This window comes from Saccopteryx bilineata, chromosome 1 (genome assembly GCF_036850765.1).
Source record: "Saccopteryx bilineata isolate mSacBil1 chromosome 1, mSacBil1_pri_phased_curated, whole genome shotgun sequence".
Lineage (NCBI taxonomy): Eukaryota > Metazoa > Chordata > Mammalia > Chiroptera > Emballonuridae > Saccopteryx > Saccopteryx bilineata.
The window spans coordinates 386,757,144-386,763,803 of record NC_089490.1 but is presented as its reverse complement, the minus strand read 5'-3'; positions in this window follow the sequence as shown (position 1 = coordinate 386,763,803).

Sequence of the window (6,660 nt, the reverse complement as noted above, 5' to 3'; positions counted from 1 at the left end):
GATCTGGAGATTAGGATTGTACTTCTTCTGTGCATGATACTAGCCCATTTGTTTTCCCTCTTACATTGTGCTTGGAAAGGAGAATGTCAGGAGCCAATCAGCTGCAGGATCCAGGAGAAGGTGAGTGAGTCACCCCAGTGGCTGGGGCCTTGCTGAGCTGTGCACAGAGGAAGGGAGGAAACTCTGTCCTTGGGGTTCCCCTCTTGAGGGGGAGGCCGGCTGACTGTGTGGAGGTGCCAGAGGGAATAGACCAAACATCGCCAATCTGGAGGTGGCAGTTGGGGTGGAGAGAGGGGATACCGTAGTGGGCCCCACCACATTGCCCAGGGGAGTGGGAGAGGTCATCCAGAAGCCCCTACCTCTCCTTTAGTCCACACAGCCCTTCCGCGAGGACATGGGGACATAACCTGTACAGGAAGGGGCAGGGCTAACTGTTTTTGTCCGACTGGTGGCATAGCCTTGTGTGAATGGCATAGATAACATTCAGTGGTTCACCTGAACCACTTTTAGGGGTATGCCAGCCCCTACATAACATTCAATCACACTCTAAGAATAGCATCTCCTCCCTAATTCTCTTTCAAGCCTTTTAACACCAAGAGAAGGAACCACTTGGTGCTATGTTTTTAACATTTCACTGAATGTCCCTTTAAAATAAGAGAGTGGGTCTTAGAATTAGGGCCCATCCCAGCAACATTACCTCTCTAGACTTTAATAACTTTGATTGATTCTACCCAGGATGTTGACCTTCTCTGTCCGGTAGTGATATAAAGTTTCCATCTCCTGCAAACCTTTTAAGAGCTTAATAAGTGAGTCAGTTTAAAGGAACAACAGCAAGGGGCATATAGATATGGTAAAAATGGTGGTGGTGATATATGCTATGACCAAGCAGGTAGAAACTGAACGAGGATCTGTTTCGGCCCGAGGGCCTGTGACTCAGTGGCTGAAAAGATAAGAAATGCCATGGAGGCCAGCCTGGACTTGCCTGTCATAGCTCTCTCCACACCTGGAACCAGATATCTGCCTTGTTTTCATCCTGTCCCCGGGGCCCAGCATGGTGCCTGGCACACAGAAGTCCTCCCGCTTGTGTACTGAGTGAATGTAAATACAAATCAATGGATAAATGCGTGAATGGCTGTCCTCTAGGTTATTGGCCTTAACACCCTGAGAAGTTACCCTGATTATGTCCATCCATCCATTCATTGCCTATTTATTAAGAACTACTATATTCAAGTCATCCTGCCCTTAAATTCCTTGCGATGGCTTCATTTTTATTCATTTTAAACAATCTGCTTCTTGTGCACAGAATAATCAAGGTGCTTGCTGTCGGTGGTGGGGAGAACGTAACCTCTTTTTTGACTGTAAAGCAGCGATGTGGGGATCAGGCAGACCTGAGGTTGAATCCTGCCTCTGATTATGTTTTGAGCACGTTGGGCCATTTATCTTTTTGAAGTAACAGTTTCTCCTGTAAAGTGGTTTCAATAATATGTAACCTGCGGGAAGGGCCTGCATCAGCCCCCGCGGATGTTGTTGAATGGATGAGAGGGAGTGAAGGAGTGAATGGATGAGGGACTGTGGCCCCACTCGGGCTGCGTGGCAGGACATGGCCAGCCAGACTCCTCTCCCATAGCTGGGACCAAGTCTGCTGGCTGAAAATTCAGGATGGGTTCGAGAAAGCCTAAGCCCCAAGCTTTGCATAACCAAGCAAAAATGGAGCAAACTGTGTGAAAAAGCAGAAAGCTGGTGAAATCCTCTCACACAGTGGACCCGGAGGCTTGTGGCTGTGCCAACAGTGGGGCCCCCTGGACAGGTGATCCCAAAGACAGACCAACGGCTCGCCACACTGCCAAATGTCTGACTGCCCCAGCCCCGCCCCTCCTCTACCTCCAGGATGTGGGCAATTTGATGTTGGCATGGTGACCAGTTAGCCTGTCTCCCCCTCCTCTGCATCCTGACCTGACAAAGAGGCCCTTTGGAGTAGAATGGGGCCCTGCGGGCTCCCCTGCCTCAGGAATGGTGGGGAGAGCTGGTCCAGGAACTGAGGGGGCCTGGCTGCTAAACTCCTGCAGTGGGAACAATGGAGCCGTTGCCCTGGTAACCAGGGGAGGCCTCTCCCTGGGCCTCAAGGCTGAGTCTGGGAAGAGGTGTCCTAAGAAAGGGAGGTTGGGAACAGGAGGGGGTGGGGTGAGGGTACCTGTTCTCAGAGCTGTCTGGCCGCCAAGGAGGGCGACAGGGGCCCCTTTCCAGAGAAGAGGGCCAGGGTCTCTGTGGACCCATTCTCCAGAGCCTCCGCCAAGGGAGGCCGGGTGAGAACAGTTTCCTCTACGCACTGAGGCCCTGCTGAGTGGGCTGGGATGCTTTGCAGCAGTCTGCTGAGCACCTTTCTCCAGTGACACCCTTGCTGCTCCCAGGCCTCCTGAGGGCTGGTTGAGGGCAGGGGCTGGGAAACCAGGGCCTGCGACCACGGGCTGTGTGCTGGCTGGCTCTGGGGTGTGTACAGATGCTGTGGGCACAGGAGGGAGTGGGGGACTTGGGGGGTTGGGGTGGGTCCGCAGTCTCCAAGCCCGAGCACAGACCCCTGCAAGGCCCTGGGGGTTTTGTAACTGTGTCAGCTTCTGGGGTAAGACAGTCCTGGTTTCAAGTTTGGGCTCCATCACCCTGAGGAAGTGACTTTGTCCCCCGAGGCTCAGTTTCCTTAGCATTAAAGCAGGAATTCGGGTTGATAGAGGCATGGCATAAGCACGATGCCAGCACGGCGTAGCTGGCTGTGGGTGAGCTTCTCTCCCCAGTCACTGGTTTCTCCTTCTGTGCACCTGTGACCCAGAACCCTGATGCATCTCCCAGCTCTACACAAACTGCTGAGATAGTCCACAGACACAAGTGCACCCCATTCTCCCTAAAAGCTCCTGAGGCTCTTAGTCCATGAAGGTAATGGGCAGGATGGACCCCTATGTGGTGACCAGGGTTGTCTTTGAGATGGCCTGGTTACAGGTGTCTGAATTTTCTCATGCTCCCCTTTGAACTGTGCTTGCTTTTGCCTTAAAGAAAAAGTTAAGAGGGGATGAAGCACACCTTATATAAGGCCTGAGAGCTCATAGGTGGGGGTGGCCATGCTGGCCTGGAGGGTGTCCTGGGCCCTTACCCACCGCACCCAGCTGGACAGAAGCAGGTGGCTGGGGGAGAGGCTGCCTCAGCCGGTGGAGGCCTGACCCTGCACCCTGCGCTCCATCCCCACTCTGCAGTCAGCTAATAGGGCCGGGAGCCTACGTGGGTGTGGGATGAGGGCGAGACTCACCAACTCCAGCCAGACGACTTGTCCTTTCAGAACAAATGGGTCCCTCTTGTGGCCACAAGGCCTCAAAGCTGTTGCTTCCCCCCCCTTATGCCCTTAGGGGTTGCTCAGAGCACTCCAACAGGTATCTGAAGGGAGGAGAGCTGGGTCCAGGAACTGAGGGGATCTTCGTCTGGCACACAGTAGGCCCTCAGCTTGGGTTGGGTTGAGTTGCCTGGAAGAATATTCTCTTTTTTTTTGTATTTTTCTGAAGCTGGAAACGGGGAGAGACAGTCAGACAGACTCCCACATGCGCCCGACCGGGATCCACCTGGCACGCCCACCAGGGGCAATGCTCTGCCCACCAGGGGGCGATGCTCTGCCCCTCCGGGGCATCGCTCTGCCACGACCAGAGCCACTCTAGCGCCTGGGGCAGAGGCCACGGAGCCATCCCCAGCGCCCGGGCCATCTTTGCTCCAATGGAGCCTCGGCTGCTGCGGGAGGGGAAGAGAGAGACAGAGAGGAAGGAGGGGGGTGGAGAAGCAAATGGGCGCTTCTCCTATGTGCCCTGGCCGGGAATCGAACCCGGGTCCCCCGCACGCCAGGCCGACGCTCTACCGCTGAGCCAACCGGCCAGGGCGAGAAGAATTTTCTAACGATTCTAGTGCATGTCGTTTATTTGAGAAGTGTCCTGAGGAAACATCAGTAGGGAAGCAGGGGGCCGATGGGGGGTGGGAGGGGAGGAGAATGACACAGGGGTAGGGGGTGGGGTGGGTGGAGAAAGCCAATGAAGAGTGTCCTATCCTGCCAGTTGCCCCGAGTGGGGTCACCAAAACTCAGTTCCCAGGGGGAGTCTGGGAGAAAGTGTAGAAGAGACTTCAGAGTGGCCTGACTCTAGGGGGCATCTATCCACCCATGCAGCCTTGCAAGGGCCAAATGGGCTCCCACAGCCATAGCAAAGCCCCCTGGCGGAGTCCCAGCAGAAGTGCGTGCTGATGGGAAAGGCACCCACAGCTCTGGCACAGTGCCCGCTGTTTGGCAAGTCGATGTGGTCAGGAGCGCTGGGTCAGAGGTGATCACGCACTCAAAGGCGCTGAGGCCCCATGGAGCCGGGTGTGGCGGCCGACAGCGGGCCCTCCCGACACCTCCGAGTGCTCCTTTAGCAACAGGAGGAGGTGTTGTCCCATTTCACCCCCAATTTCATCTGGAGCCCTGAACCCCAAGTCTCATCAAGCCTCAATGAGAAATAATTATTTCCCCAGAAGGAGGAGATGAGGAGAGGTCTGCTTTAAGGGACTCCTGCCTTGGGGCCTTCTGAATGGGCGTTCCCTAGGGGTGAGGTCCGCGTCAGTCAGTGTGGGGCTGCGGATGGAGCTCCGCCCAGGGCAGCGCTCTCCCGTGGGCCTTTCCGATGATGGAAATGTGTCCTACCTGACCTGTCCTCCAGCAACCCCATGTGGCTGTTGAGCACTTGAAATGTAGCTGGCACCATCGAAGAGCTGAATTTTTAATTGTATTCCATTGTAATGAGTTTAAATGTAAATGTCAATAGGCAGATTGGTCAGCGGCTACGCTACCATAGTGGACAGCGCAGGTCTGGGGGCGCCATTCACCTCCCTTCTGCCTCTCCACCCTCTGCAGCCAGCTCCCCGGAGCTCTGAAGCCTGGGATGCCACGTGGTCCGCCCTGAGTTCCCGAATTTGGGTCTCAGATGTTCAGCCAGTGTCCAGCTGCCACCTGCAGGATTCGGAGAGCAATGGGCTCTGTCCGCTGGTTCCCTCCCGGGCTCCCTGCTCATGCCTGGCCTCACCCAGGGCACCTGGCTGGACAGAGAGTGACCGGTGAGGATGACTCGGAACACATTCTCAAACGCTTGCAGAGGCCTGGGTGAAGAAGCCCTGGGCTCTTGTCTGCCATTTTTTAGGAAGTCAGCAGGTGGTCAGGGTCTGGCTGGGCTTTATTTATTTTATTTTTTTTCTTTTCTTTTCTTTTCTTTTTTTTTGTATTTTTCTGAAGCTGGAAACGGGGAGAGACAGTCAGACAGACTCCCTCATGCGCACGACCGGGATCCACCTGGCACGCCCACCAGGGGCGACGCTCTGCCCACCAGGGGGCGATGCTCTGCCCCTCCAGGGCATCGCTCTGCCACGACCAGAGCCACTCTAGCGCCTGGGGCAGAGGCCAAGGAGCCATCCCCAGCGCCCGGGCCATCTTTGCTCCAATGGAGCCTTGGCTGCGGGAGGGGAAGAGAGAGACAGAGAGGAAGGAGGGGGGTGGAGAAGCAAATGGGCGCTTCTCCTATGTGCCCTGGCTGGGAATCGAACCCGGGTCCCCCGCACGCCAGGCCGACGCTCTACCGCTGAGCCAACCGGCCAGGGCCTGGGCTTTATTTTTAACAAGGGTTTGAGCTTTGTTTTCCAACAGTGAATTGGAAGATGGAACAGAAGGAAGCCACCCAAATGAAAAAACAGGTAAAAACGCAGGCAGGTCCTGGCCAGTTGGCTCGATGGTAGAGCGTCAGCCTGGCGTGCAGGAGTCCCGGGTTCGATTCCCGGTCAGGGCACACAGGAGAAGCGCCCATCTGCTTCTCCACCCCTCCCCCTCTCCTTCCTCTCTGTCTCTCTCTTCCCCTCCCGCAGCCAAGGCTCCATTGAAGCAAAGTTGGCTCGAATGCTGAGGATGCCTCTGTGGCCTCTGTCTCAGGTGCTAGAATGGCTCTGGTTGCAACAGAGCGACACCCCAGATGGGCAGAGCATCGCCCCCTGGTGGGCGTTCCAGGTGGCTCCCAGTCGGGTGCATGTGGGAGTGTGTCTGACTGCCTCCCCGTTTCCAACTTCGAAAAAATACACACAAAAAAAATTTCCGCAGGCATTTATATCCAATACTCTAAGGGGCAAGTTCCTTACCTTCCTGGCTAGAAACCACTCATTGTCCTGTGCAGGCAGTCAACCTTTTGAATCAGGGTCCTGAAATGGGACACCTCTTAACTCAAAAGGAAAAAGTAATTTATTTCTAAAATTAGGAAAAGACTTTGTGGCAGGATTGAAGGCCGCTGTTAATAAGAGCTAACATTTCTTGGTTGCGCAGTATGTGCATGTCTCCCCTACCCCTCCCTTCAAAGCGCTTTGCAGGGATCAGAAGCAGTGGGCGGCTCAGAGGCGGGCTGAGGTTAAGAGAGAACAGCTTCTCCCCACGTCCTCTGGGGTTTTCCCTGACCTGGTCCTCCCTCTCCCTTTCAACAGCTCCCTAGTTCCAGGCTCTTCTCCCTGATGTCGCTATTCACCGTTGTTAGTTCAATAGTTCAGTAACTTTTTTTTTTTTATCCACTAATTGTTTTGTTCCAGGCCCATACGTTGTTATAAACATACATTAGACATAGAGTGAAGCATCTA